Source organism: Biomphalaria glabrata, chromosome 1 (genome assembly GCF_947242115.1).
Source record: "Biomphalaria glabrata chromosome 1, xgBioGlab47.1, whole genome shotgun sequence".
In the NCBI taxonomy this organism is placed as follows: domain Eukaryota; kingdom Metazoa; phylum Mollusca; class Gastropoda; family Planorbidae; genus Biomphalaria; species Biomphalaria glabrata.
In genome coordinates this window covers 21215876-21228889 of record NC_074711.1, presented here as the reverse complement: position 1 = coordinate 21228889, position 13014 = coordinate 21215876, and the positions used below count along the sequence as shown (strand labels likewise).

Genomic DNA, 13014 nt, shown 5'->3' with positions numbered 1-13014 from the left:
TTTAAAAATTAGATTTTTCGCTTTCAGAAAAAAAAAAGTAGCCGTTGCATCAGAACTTTGAATGGTCTAAAATATAGTGATGTCGGATTTTCAATATCTTTTCTAGTTTACGAGATCTAAACGGGACGGACGGACAGACGGACAGACAATTCGCACAAAACTAATAGCGTCTTTTCCCCTTTCGGGGGCCGCTAAAAAAACAATATTGTTACTCAGAAGATCTATTACATAAGCAATAAGCAACCAATCAGAAATGAGTAGAAAAGTATTCAAAATATAAGGAAGAAAGGAAACACAATGAAATGTTGGAATGAAATGTTGAAATATCAAAAAGTTAGGGTTTAGTTTAAGAGTTACACTAACACACGATGAGACATATTCCTTACATTCAAATGTATGGTCTGTTGTTCTAAGTGGGATATACAGTGAAACCACCCGTACCTACATATGATTTATCCCCTCTCTTGGCTAGAGTGATTAGTCAAAAGTGAAAGTGACTTTAGAAATAGAGAAAAAGAAAGTCAATAAAATAATTGAAGAATCAAAGTTTAAAAAACAAAGCAGAGAGGAGAAACAATAGTGGAATGAATACCATAATGGTGATAACAATAGTGAAAGTTATTCCCCCTTGAAACATTTTTTTTGTCCGTTGTAATTTTGAGCGCGCCCCCCCCCCCACCCCCAGTCTCTATGTCTCTAAACACTCCAATAAGATGAAACTTCGGGAGAAATTACGAGATCTCGGGAGAGCGTGGAGTTCATGAAAGTGAGCCCAGTGGTTCGCCTGGGCACTCCTGGTAATGGAGTAAAGTACCCGGGGCACCACCCAAATTGTGCTGTAATCATAAGATTAACGCCCTTATTTTGCCCACATAAAAGAATGTAATTCCATTAGCCCCGAGTGAAGGGAGACACCAGGAAGAAAAAAAAACACTAGCAGATATTCCCTTCTTTAAAAAAACACAACACACAATTTGAAGCGGAACAAAAGAGGGCTGTAATTAATCTAAGATTGAAGAAGAAAAACTGTAGCTGTTATATTTTTATAGTCCGTTAAATTTAGGAAGTTTAAAAAGAATAGTTGACAAGTGATTGGATAGCTAGGACAGGAAGTTTCTCCATTTTAAAACAATTCGGTCGTTACATGACTGGAGTAATCGCTCTTGGAAATGCAAAAAGAAATCATTGTATCAAGAATAATTCAAATTGTCGTCGCGGCTATTCGATTATTTAGACTTTTGGATCGCTTTTAGAATTGAAACCGAATTTGGCTTCGGGGAATTGAGAATAATGGATAAATCGAATAGTAAAACAACGCATTCGAAAAGCTCTACATTGTTCACATAGTTTTTTTTATTTGGCTTTGACTTCAAAATGTTCTGTTTTTACAATTCTTTTTATCAGCTTGCAAATTCTGGAGATCGGAAACGGCTCTAACGATTTTCCCAGAAATTTGACCGTTATAATTTTTCAAAGTATAATAATTTAATTACTAACTTTGGTCTGGTGGTCTAGACAATCTTTATCTTGAACACTTTTACACCTACGTCAGCGGGTATTCCCGCATATAGTCACTAAAGAGTGAAATAAATAGACGCTAAGGAACATTCTGGTTAACGCCTTCTAAGTCTAGATCTATAGACCCGTCTTTTAATTTTGCCATCTTAGGAGAAATTGCCGTTTAAAAAAAAAAGCAACTCTTTTCTTGTTATTTGTTTGCTTTTAAAATCGGTCACAAAATGTAGTGTAAACAAAGAGGATGTTTCATCACATCAAAGTCCACTCCCTTGTACAACTGGTTCTAGAGCTTCCTTGACACCAATGCTGTAAGGTGAGCCCAAACTAATGGCCCCCTGAACTATCTCGTGTTACGTGTAATGAAACGAATAGATCATTTCACAAATGGATCAACCAGCGAAGTGTTGAACTTTAATCAAAAATATAGTATAGTCATGAATAATTTATACTCTAATATACAGAGATACATAAGTAACACTAAGTAATGACCTTTCTTTTGTATTAGATACATGATACTCCATTAAAATAATGTCTTCAGTTTCATTCATACAAATAGCTAGTTAAAGAGGACAAGGGGCGGGAAGCGACTAGTACAGGTTCGTAAAACATAAACGAAGAATTACAAAAGGGAAGTTAATAAAGAAGTGATCCAGTGAGTTCCTCTCTCCTTCTCATCTCTTTTAGAGTTCATTAGCTGAAGTTTCATTTTCTAAGTCAATGCAATAGTTCATAATTTGTTACTAAATTTTAGGAAATCGAATAGATTGACAATTAATTCTTTACATAATACCAAGACAATAAAGGTTAGAAATGGGATATTCAGTTCTTCACATAATGTAATCGTATTTTATATTTGTTATACAGTATTGGTCGTTGTAATTAATGCCACAATAATTTCGACAACAGCCACAAACTACAACAGAATGCCATTATTAGAATATTAATGATACAGTTTATGACAATATATATAGTATCCGTCAGAGCAGGTCATTGTTAATGGTTTTCTGTATTTTTAAAACCAGAGTGACTTCAATTGTTATTACGGCAGCAAGCATTGTTATCATAAATAAGAGCTGGTTTTCTTGTCATAAAAACTGACATTATTATAAGAACAGCTCATCTACAGCTGGAATGGTTCAAACTGTAACCGACACTAATAGCAAGTTAACAATGAACCGAATAACTCTTCTTGAAAATTGAAAAAAAGTGAAGTAAATAGAATAACTTACAAGGAATTACAACAAATGCCAATGTTTGATCATTCTGCACGCATTGTTACTAGGTATTTATAGCTCTATTACGTACGTTCCTATTCTGTTCAGTCCCTGGCAGACGACATCCATCATTTTCATAGTAAGACATTTTGTCATTGTTTTGTTTATTCCATAACAGTCATAACAGACTTAAGTTATAGACATTTAATATCTTAATAAGCCACTAAAATGCAAGTTCCATGACTAATAGAATACAATGTATATAATTTTGTTCTAACATCTAGATATACAACACATTGATTAAAAGGAAAATTTGATTCTTTGGACTATGGTAGGATTAACAAGACTTTGGAAGATGACGGATGCGCTATCGTAAAAAGCCCCCACCCCAAGATAGTGTGTGTGTGTGTGTGTTCGGCTAAACTCCATCTGTCCGCCCGTGCCGAGGAGCCATGCATCAATTTTTAGGGATAATCCAGAATCCTGTAATTCTCTGGCCTTAAAGCATGACAAACTACAGTTTGTATTAATGTCAGCATGTCATAGCAAAGGATGAGGAGAAGGGTCACGGACTTCAAACGTCTGGAGCCTAATGAGTATCTAAAACACACTAGTACAAACAATGCATGTCTGCTTATAAATCTCTTTTTTTTTGTTCACATTTGTAATACATGTTTTGCAATTTACTTTTACGACTGTTGTGTGGTGGGATGTCCACACTGAGACCAGATACGGGGTCTGCGGGTAGCGCTGTAAGCTTCCATGGCAATCCTCTGAGTAATTTTCTCCAAAATCAGTTTCTCTTAACTCTTAAATATTTATCTTGTACTAAGTAGGCCTTAAATAGTTATTTAACCAAGCACCGAAAAAGTTTTTACAATAATTTTGATTATACGATTTTTATTTTTGTAAATATACCTGATAATTTTGAAAATACCACACAATCGCTAAATGATGTTAAAAATGGGAAATTGGAGGAGGGGGGGACATACAGTAGGCAGGGCAGGCGGGGCTGCTATCTCAGGGATGTCTTAATAGATGGGCCTCCACAAAAGAGGTCTAAAAAATATCCAAATGTCGACGGTCAGCAACTTGTACGTTGTTTTGTATTTTAAACCTTTTTTTTTTCAAACAAGAATATTTTCAATCTTACGGTTAGCAACATTGTTATGTTTAATCTTTATAATGCTGAGCGGTTTTACATTTACCGCAGCGCATTAAAAAAAGATGATCTATTTGATGTTTACAAGCTCGACTATCAAACGTGTCTTAAGAAGTGTCCGCTTGTAACATACTCGCAGAAAGGGAATTAGAAATAACAAGCTCCTAATGACGAGGGGACACAACCGGCTATAGGAGTTAACCATACTAGATGTTGAAAGTGATTTACTCGGTAGATATATCCCGGCGAGATCATTAATAACTTTTCGTCGAAATAAGCTGGAAATTTTTTATTCGTTAAACAAGTAATTTAGTTTCTAATTAAATTGTATTTGACTTTTACATCTTACATCTTTGTTGAAATGATTTTATCTCGTGGCAATACATTTTCAAAGACGGAACGGAAAATTATAAGGGGCCTCCACTCCGTTCTTTCTCCTGGGCCTCCACTCCGTTCTTTCTCCTGGGCCTCCACTCCGTTCTTTCCCCTGGGCCTCCACTCGATTCTTTCTCCTTGGCCTCCACTCCGTTCTTTCTCCTTGGCCTCCACTCCGTTCTTTCTCCTTGGCCTCAACTCCGTTCTTTCTCCTTGGCCTCCACTCGATTCTTTCTCCTTGGCCTCCACTCGATTCTTTCTCCTTGGCCTCCACTCCGTTCTTTCTCCTTGGCCTCCACTCCGTTCTTTCTCCTTGGCCTCCACTCCGTTCTTTCTCCTTGGCCTCCACTCCGTTCTTTCTCCTTGGCCTCAACTCGATTCTTTCTCCTTGGCCTCCACTCCGTTCTTTCTCCTTGGCCTCCACTCCGTTCTTTCTCCTTGGCCTCCACTCCGTTCTTTCTCCTTGGCCTCCACTCCGTTCTTTCTCCTTGGCCTCAACTCGATTCTTTCTCCTTGGCCTCCACTCCGTTCTTTCTCCTTGGCCTCCAGTCCGTTCTTTCTCCTTGGCCTCCACTCCGTTCTTTCTCCTTGGCCTCCACTCCGTTCTTTCTCCTTGGCCTCCACTCCGTTCTTTCTCCTTGGCCTCCACTCCGTTCTTTCTCCTTGGCCTCCACTCCGTTCTTTCTCCTCGGCCTCCACTCGATTCTTTCTCCTGGGCCTCCACTCGATTCTTTCTCCTTGGCCTCCACTCCGTTCTTTCTCCTTGGCCTCCACTTCGTTCTTTCTCCTTGGCCTCCACTCCGTTCTTTCTCCTTGGCCTCCACTCCGTTCTTTCTCCTTGGCCTCCACTCCGTTCTTTCTCCTTGGCCTCCACTCCGTTCTTTCTCCTTGGCCTCCACTCGATTCTTTCTCCTTGGCCTCCACTCCGTTCTTTCTCCTTGGCCTCCACTCCGTTCTTTCTCCTTGGCCTCCACTCCGTTCTTTCTCCTTGGCCTCCACTCGATTCTTTCTCCTTGGCCTCCACTCCGTTCTTTCTCCTTGGCCTCCACTCCGTTCTTTCTCCTTGGCCTCCACTCCGTTCTTTCTCCTTGGCCTCCACTCCGTTCTTTCTCCTTGGCCTCCACTCCGTTCTTTCTCCTTGGCCTCCACTCGATTCTTTCTCCTTGGCCTCCACTCGATTCTTTCTCCTTGGCCTCAACTCGATTCTTTCTCCTTGGCCTCCACTCGATTCTTTCTCCTTGGCCTCCACTCGATTCTTTCTCCTTGGCCTCCACTCCCTTCTTTCTCCTGGGCCTCCACTCCGTTCTTTCTCCTTGGCCTCAACTCCGTTCTTTCTCCTGGGCCTCCACTCGATTCTTTCCCCTGGGCCTCCACTCCGTTCTTTCTCCTGGGCCTCCACTCCGTTCTTTCTCCTTGGCCTCAACTCCGTTCTTTCTCCTGGGCCTCCACTCGATTCTTTCCCCTGGGCCTCCACTCCGTTCTTTCTCCTGGGCCTCCACTCCGTTCTTTCTCCTTGGCCTCCACTCGATTCTTTCTCCTGGGCCTCCACTCCGTTCTTTCTCCTGGGCCTCCACTCCGTTCTTTCTCCTTGGCCTCCACTCCGTTCTTTCTCCTCGGCCTCCACTCGATTCTTTCTCCTGGGCCTCCACTCCGTTCTTTCTCCTCGGCCTCCACTCGATTCTTTCCCCTGGGCCTCCACTCCGTTCTTTCTCCTTGGCCTCCACTCCGTTCTTTCTCCTCGGCCTCCACTCGATTCTTTCTCCTTGGCCTCCACTCGATTCTTTCTCCTGGGCCTCCACTCCGTTCTTTCTCCTTGGCCTCCACTCCGTTCTTTCTCCTCGGCCTCCACTCGATTCTTTCTCCTGGGCCTCCACTCCGTTCTTTCTCCTTGGCCTCCACTCGATTCTTTCTCCTTGGCCTCCACTCCGTTCTTTCTCCTTGGCCTCCACTCCGTTCTTTCTCCTTGGCCTCCACTCCGTTCTTTCTCCTTGGCCTCCACTCCGTTCTTTCTCCTTGGCCTCCACTCCGTTCTTTCTCCTAGGCCTCCACTCCGTTCTTTCTCCTTGGCCTCCACTCCGTTCTTTCTCCTTGGCCTCCACTCCGTTCTTTCTCCTTGGCCTCCACTCCGTTCTTTCTCCTTGGCCTCCACTCCGTTCTTTCTCCTTGGCCTCCACTCCGTTCTTTCTCCTTGGCCTCCACTCGATTCTTTCTCCTTGGCCTCCACTCCGTTCTTTCTCCTTGGCCTCCACTCCGTTCTTTCTCCTTGGCCTCCACTCCGTTCTTTCTCCTTGGCCTCCACTCCGTTCTTTCTCCTTGGCCTCCACTCCGTTCTTTCTCCTCGGCCTCCACTCCGTTCTTTCTCCTTGGCCTCCACTCGATTCTTTCTCCTTGGCCTCCACTCCGTTCTTTCTCCTTGGCCTCCACTCCGTTCTTTCTCCTTGGCCTCCACTCCGTTCTTTCTCCTTGGCCTCCACTCCGTTCTTTCTCCTTGGCCTCCACTCCGTTCTTTCTCCTTGGCCTCCACTCCGTTCTTTCTCCTTGGCCTCCACTCGATTCTTTCTCCTTGGCCTCCACTCGATTCTTTCTCCTTGGCCTCAACTCGATTCTTTCTCCTTGGCCTCCACTCGATTCTTTCTCCTTGGCCTCCACTCCCTTCTTTCTCCTGGGCCTCCACTCCGTTCTTTCTCCTTGGCCTCAACTCCGTTCTTTCTCCTGGGCCTCCACTCGATTCTTTCCCCTGGGCCTCCACTCCGTTCTTTCTCCTGGGCCTCCACTCCGTTCTTTCTCCTTGGCCTCAACTCCGTTCTTTCTCCTGGGCCTCCACTCGATTCTTTCCCCTGGGCCTCCACTCCGTTCTTTCTCCTGGGCCTCCACTCCGTTCTTTCTCCTTGGCCTCCACTCGATTCTTTCTCCTGGGCCTCCACTCCGTTCTTTCTCCTGGGCCTCCACTCCGTTCTTTCTCCTTGGCCTCCACTCCGTTCTTTCTCCTCGGCCTCCACTCGATTCTTTCTCCTGGGCCTCCACTCCGTTCTTTCTCCTCGGCCTCCACTCGATTCTTTCCGCTGGGCCTCCACTCCGTTCTTTCTCCTTGGCCTCCACTCCGTTCTTTCTCCTCGGCCTCCACTCGATTCTTTCTCCTTGGCCTCCACTCGATTCTTTCTCCTGGGCCTCCACTCCGTTCTTTCTCCTTGGCCTCCACTCCGTTCTTTCTCCTCGGCCTCCACTCGATTCTTTCTCCTGGGCCTCCACTCCGTTCTTTCTCCTTGGCCTCCACTCGATTCTTTCTCCTTGGCCTCCACTCCGTTCTTTCTCCTTGGCCTCCACTCCGTTCTTTCTCCTTGGCCTCCACTCCGTTCTTTCTCCTTGGCCTCCACTCCGTTCTTTCTCCTTGGCCTCCACTCCGTTCTTTCTCCTTGGCCTCCACTCCGTTCTTTCTCCTTGGCCTCCACTCCGTTCTTTCTCCTTGGCCTCCACTCCGTTCTTTCTCATTGGCCTCCACTCCGTTCTTTCTCCTTGGCCTCCACTCCGTTCTTTCTCCTTGGCTTCCACTCGATTCTTTCTCCTTGGCCTCCACTCCGTTCTTTCTCCTTGGCCTCCACTCCGTTCTTTCTCCTTGGCCTCCACTTCGTTCTTTCTCCTTGGCCTCCACTCCGTTCTTTCTCCTTGGCCTCAACTCGATTCTTTCTCCTTGGCCTCCACTCCGTTCTTTCTCCTTGGCCTCCACTCCGTTCTTTCTCCTTGGCCTCCACTCCGTTCTTTCTCCTTGGCCTCCACTCGATTCTTTCTCCTTGGCCTCCACTCGATTCTTTCTCCTTGGCCTCAACTCGATTCTTTCTCCTTGGCCTCCACTCGATTCTTTCTCCTTGGCCTCCACTCCGTTCTTTCTCCTGGGCCTCCACTCCGTTCTTTCTCCTTGGCCTCAACTCCGTTCTTTCTCCTGGGCCTCCACTCGATTCTTTCCCCTGGGCCTCCACTCCGTTCTTTCTCCTGGGCCTCCACTCCGTTCTTTATCCTTGGCCTCAACTCCGTTCTTTCTCCTGGGCCTCCACTCGATTCTTTCCCCTGGGCCTCCACTCCGTTCTTTCTCCTTGGCATCCACTCCGTTCTTTCTCCTGGGCCTCCACTCCGTTCTTTCTCCTTGGCCTCCACTCCGTTCTTTCTCCTTGGCCTCCACTCCGTTCTTTCTCCTTGGCCTCCACTCCGTTCTTTCTCCTTGGCCTCCACTCCGTTCTTTCTCCTTGGCCTCCACTCCGTTCTTTCTCCTGGGCCTCCACTCCGTTCTTTCTCCTGGGCCTCCACTCCGTTCTTTCTCCTTGGCCTCCACTCCGTTCTTTCTCCTTGGCCTCCACTCGATTCTTTCTCCTTGGCCTCCACTCCGTTCTTTCTCCTTGGCCTCCACTCCGTTCTTTCTCCTGGGCCTCCACTCCGTTCTTTCTCCTTGGCCTCCACTCCGTTCTTTCTCCTTGGCCTCCACTCCGTTCTTTCTCCTTGGCCTCCACTCCGTTCTTTCTCCTTGGCCTCCACTCCGTTCTTTCTCCTTGGCCTCCACTCCGTTCTTTCTCCTTGGCCTCCACTCCGTTCTTTCTCCTTGGCCTCCACTCCGTTCTTTCTCCTTGGCCTCCACTCCGTTCTTTCTCCTTGGCCTCCACTCCGTTCTTTCTCCTTGGCCTCCACTCCGTTCTTTCTCCTTGGCCTCCACTCCGTTCTTTCTCCTTGGCCTCCACTCCGTTCTTTCTCCTTGGCCTCCACTCCGTTCTTTCTCCTTGGCCTCCACTCGATTCTTTCTCCTTGGCCTCCACTCCGTTCTTTCTCCTTGGCCTCCACTCCGTTCTTTCTCCTTGGCCTCCACTCCGTTCTTTCTCCTTGGCCTCCACTCCGTTCTTTCTCCTTGGCCTCAACTCGATTCTTTCTCCTTGGCCTCCACTCCGTTCTTTCTCCTTGGCCTCCACTCCGTTCTTTCTCCTTGGCCTCCACTTCGTTCTTTCTCCTTGGCCTCCACTCGATTCTTTCTCCTTGGCCTCCACTCGATTCTTTCTCCTTGGCCTCAACTCGATTCTTTCTCCTTGGCCTCCACTCGATTCTTTCTCCTTGGCCTCCACTCCGTTCTTTCTCCTGGGCCTCCACTCCATTCTTTCTCATTGGCCTCAACTCCGTTCTTTCTCCTGGGCCTCCACTCGATTCTTTCTCCTTGGCCTCAACTCCGTTCTTTCTCCTGGGCCTCCACTCGATTCTTTCTCCTTGGCCTCAACTCCGTTCTTTCTCCTGGGCCTCCACTCGATTCTTTCTCCTTGGCCTCAACTCGATTCTTTCTCCTTGGCCTCCACTCGATTCTTTCTCCTTGGCCTCCACTCCGTTCTTTCTCCTGGGCCTCCACTCCGTTCTTTCTCCTTGGCCTCCACTCCGTTCTTTCTCCTGGGCCTCCACTCCGTTCTTTCTCCTTGGCCTCCACTCCGTTCTTTCTCCTTGGCCTCCACTCCGTTCTTTCTCCTTGGCCTCCACTCCGTTCTTTCTCCTGGGCCTCCACTCCGTTCTTTCTCCTGGGCCTCCACTCCGTTCTTTCTCCTTGGCCTCCACTCCGTTCTTTCTCCTTGGCCTCCACTCGATTCTTTCTCCTTGGCCTCCACTCCGTTCTTTCTCCTTGGCCTCCACTCCGTTCTTTCTCCTGGGCCTCCACTCCGTTCTTTCTCCTTGGCCTCCACTCCGTTCTTTCTCCTTGGCCTCCACTCCGTTCTTTCTCCTTGGCCTCCACTCCGTTCTTTCTCCTTGGCCTCCACTCCGTTCTTTCTCCTTGGCCTCCACTCCGTTCTTTCTCCTTGGCCTCCACTCCGTTCTTTCTCCTTGGCCTCCACTCCGTTCTTTCTCCTTGGCCTCCACTCCGTTCTTTCTCCTTGGCCTCCACTCCGTTCTTTCTCCTTGGCCTCCACTCCGTTCTTTCTCCTTGGCCTCCACTCCGTTCTTTCTCCTTGGCCTCCACTCCGTTCTTTCTCCTTGGCCTCCACTCCGTTCTTTCTCCTTGGCCTCCACTCGATTCTTTCTCCTTGGCCTCCACTCCGTTCTTTCTCCTTGGCCTCCACTCCGTTCTTTCTCCTTGGCCTCCACTCCGTTCTTTCTCCTTGGCCTCCACTCCGTTCTTTCTCCTTGGCCTCAACTCGATTCTTTCTCCTTGGCCTCCACTCCGTTCTTTCTCCTTGGCCTCCACTCCGTTCTTTCTCCTTGGCCTCCACTTCTTTCTTTCTCCTTGGCCTCCACTCGATTCTTTCTCCTTGGCCTCCACTCGATTCTTTCTCCTTGGCCTCAACTCGATTCTTTCTCCTTGGCCTCCACTCGATTCTTTCTCCTTGGCCTCCACTCCGTTCTTTCTCCTGGGCCTCCACTCCATTCTTTCTCATTGGCCTCAACTCCGTTCTTTCTCCTGGGCCTCCACTCGATTCTTTCTCCTTGGCCTCAACTCCGTTCTTTCTCCTGGGCCTCCACTCGATTCTTTCTCCTTGGCCTCAACTCCGTTCTTTCTCCTGGGCCTCCACTCGATTCTTTCTCCTTGGCCTCAACTCGATTCTTTCTCCTTGGCCTCCACTCGATTCTTTCTCCTTGGCCTCCACTCCGTTCTTTCTCCTGGGCCTCCACTCCGTTCTTTCTCCTTGGCCTCCACTCCGTTCTTTCTCCTGGGCCTCCACTCCGTTCTTTCTCTTGGGCCTCCACTCCGTTCTTTCTCCTTGGCCTCCACTCCGTTCTTTCTCCTTGGCCTCCACTCCGTTCTTTCTCCTTGGCCTCCACTCCGTTCTTTCTCCTTGGCCTCCACTCCGTTCTTTCTCCTTGGCCTCCACTCCGTTCTTTCTCCTGGGCCTCCACTCGATTCTTTCTCCTTGGCCTCCACTCCGTTCTTTCTCCTGGGCCTCCACTCCGTTCTTTCTCCTTGGCCTCCACTCCGTTCTTTCTCCTTGGCCTCCACTCCGTTCTTTCTCCTGGGCCTCCACTCCGTTATTTCTCCTTGGCCTCCACTCCGTTCTTTCTCCTTGGCCTCCATTCCGTTCTTTCTCCTTGGCCTCCACTCCGTTCTTTCTCCTTGGCCTCCACTCCGTTCTTTCTCCTGGGCCTCCACTCCGTTCTTTCTCCTGGGCCTCCACTCCGTTCTTTCTCCTTGGCCTCCACTCCGTTCTTTCTCCTTGGCCTCCACTCCGTTCTTTCTCCTTGGCCTCCACTCCGTTCTTTCTCCTTGGCCTCCACTCCGTTCTTTCTCCTTGGCCTCCACTCCGTTCTTTCTCCTTGGCCTCCACTCCGTTCTTTCTCCTTGGCCTCCACTCCGTTCTTTCTCCTTGGCCTCCACTCCGTTCTTTCTCCTTGGCCTCCACTCCGTTCTTTCTCCTTGGCCTCCACTCCGTTCTTTCTCCTTGGCCTCCACTCCGTTCTTTCCCCGTGGCCTCCACTCCGTTCTTTCTCGGCCTCCACTCCGTTCTTTCTCCTGGGCCCCCACTCCGTTCTTTCTCCTGGGCCTCCACTCCGTTCTTTCCCCGTGGCCTCCACTCCGTTCTTTCCCCGTGGCCTCCACTTCGTTCTACCCCGGGGCCTCCACACATTACAATTAGAAGGACTCTTTTTTTTTTAATATAAAAAAAACATTTTACAAAATAGAGCAGACATACACATCTAGGCCTACTAGATGGCTACCTTATCCGTGATATGTCTTCCGGACTGTCGTCGTTTGAACCCTGCCCGCAGACAAGGTACCGTTTGGGCTAAGATGCAATAATCTTAAATCTCCAATCTGAAGTAACATCCGATAGCCTACATAAAAAAATACTACGTTTATAATAAGCTATAATGTATATTTCTACCCTAGATAAAGACCTTTAGATCTAATATGTAGATACGTCTAAATCTATCTACCTAATTTTAATTTCAAAATTTATTTATTTGACTCAAAATATGTAAGATGTGAAATCAATTCAAATTTATTAATTTACGGTAAAGAAGAAGAAGACCATAAATTGCCCCCCCCCTCCAAATGAAGCTGATAACGTATGTACGAGCAATTACTTTACTCTTAATAGCTAATGAATGAGTGATTAAAAAAATAAAAATAGAGCACTCTTTACCCCGCCCCAAAAATGGTCAAACTAGAGTTTTCCTAGTGTGGTCAATATATAGTACTTTGTTTTTATCAAAGATATACATCAACTGTCAAATTTCTAGGAAAATAGTTCAACCCAATGAAGAATTTGCAAGCTAAGAAGAGGAATCGTCAAAAACAAATACACACACAGACACACACACACACAGACTCACACACACGTGTCATTGTTTGGTTGGAAACTTTTCAGACCGGTCTTGTAAGTGTTACTTACCTTTCTAGTACAAAATATGACTTGGTTTACTAGCAAACGGCTAGACCCAAATATTTAGTCAGCGTTATCTTAATTATGAAACTTCTTTTCTTGAAGAAATACTTTTTAAACATGTTGAGCCTGTTTCCTGAAATAAACAAAAGAATTCTTAAACTCTTTTGTCAATGCTAATATTGTTTTCAAAGATAAATAGACAATAATTCCGGTCTGCTTCAACGGCAAGTAGGTGGCCAGGAAAAATCGTTTCTAAGCAGGCATGATGGTATAGTGAGAAATTAATATGAGAATTTTTAATATATCTTTAATGAATCCATAAGGCATGGAATTGTTTTTTTGTTGCTTTTTTTGCATTTAACTTAATTAACTTAACTGGTATCAACTTCTCATACCATACAACTGACTG

At 46.8% G+C, this 13014-nt stretch overlaps 1 long non-coding RNA gene across 4 annotated transcripts in view; it reads right to left on the bottom strand.

Annotated features, from left to right (window-relative positions):
- Positions 1 to 13014, bottom strand: part of LOC129926058 (uncharacterized) — a 42748-nt gene that overhangs the window by 16173 nt on the left and 13561 nt on the right. For all 4 annotated transcript variants that reach the window (XR_008777741.1, XR_008777746.1, XR_008777751.1 and 1 more), the window contains exon 2: positions 12612 to 12738. This is a non-coding gene — a long non-coding RNA (uncharacterized LOC129926058). The remainder of the gene's footprint in view (positions 1 to 12611; positions 12739 to 13014) is intronic.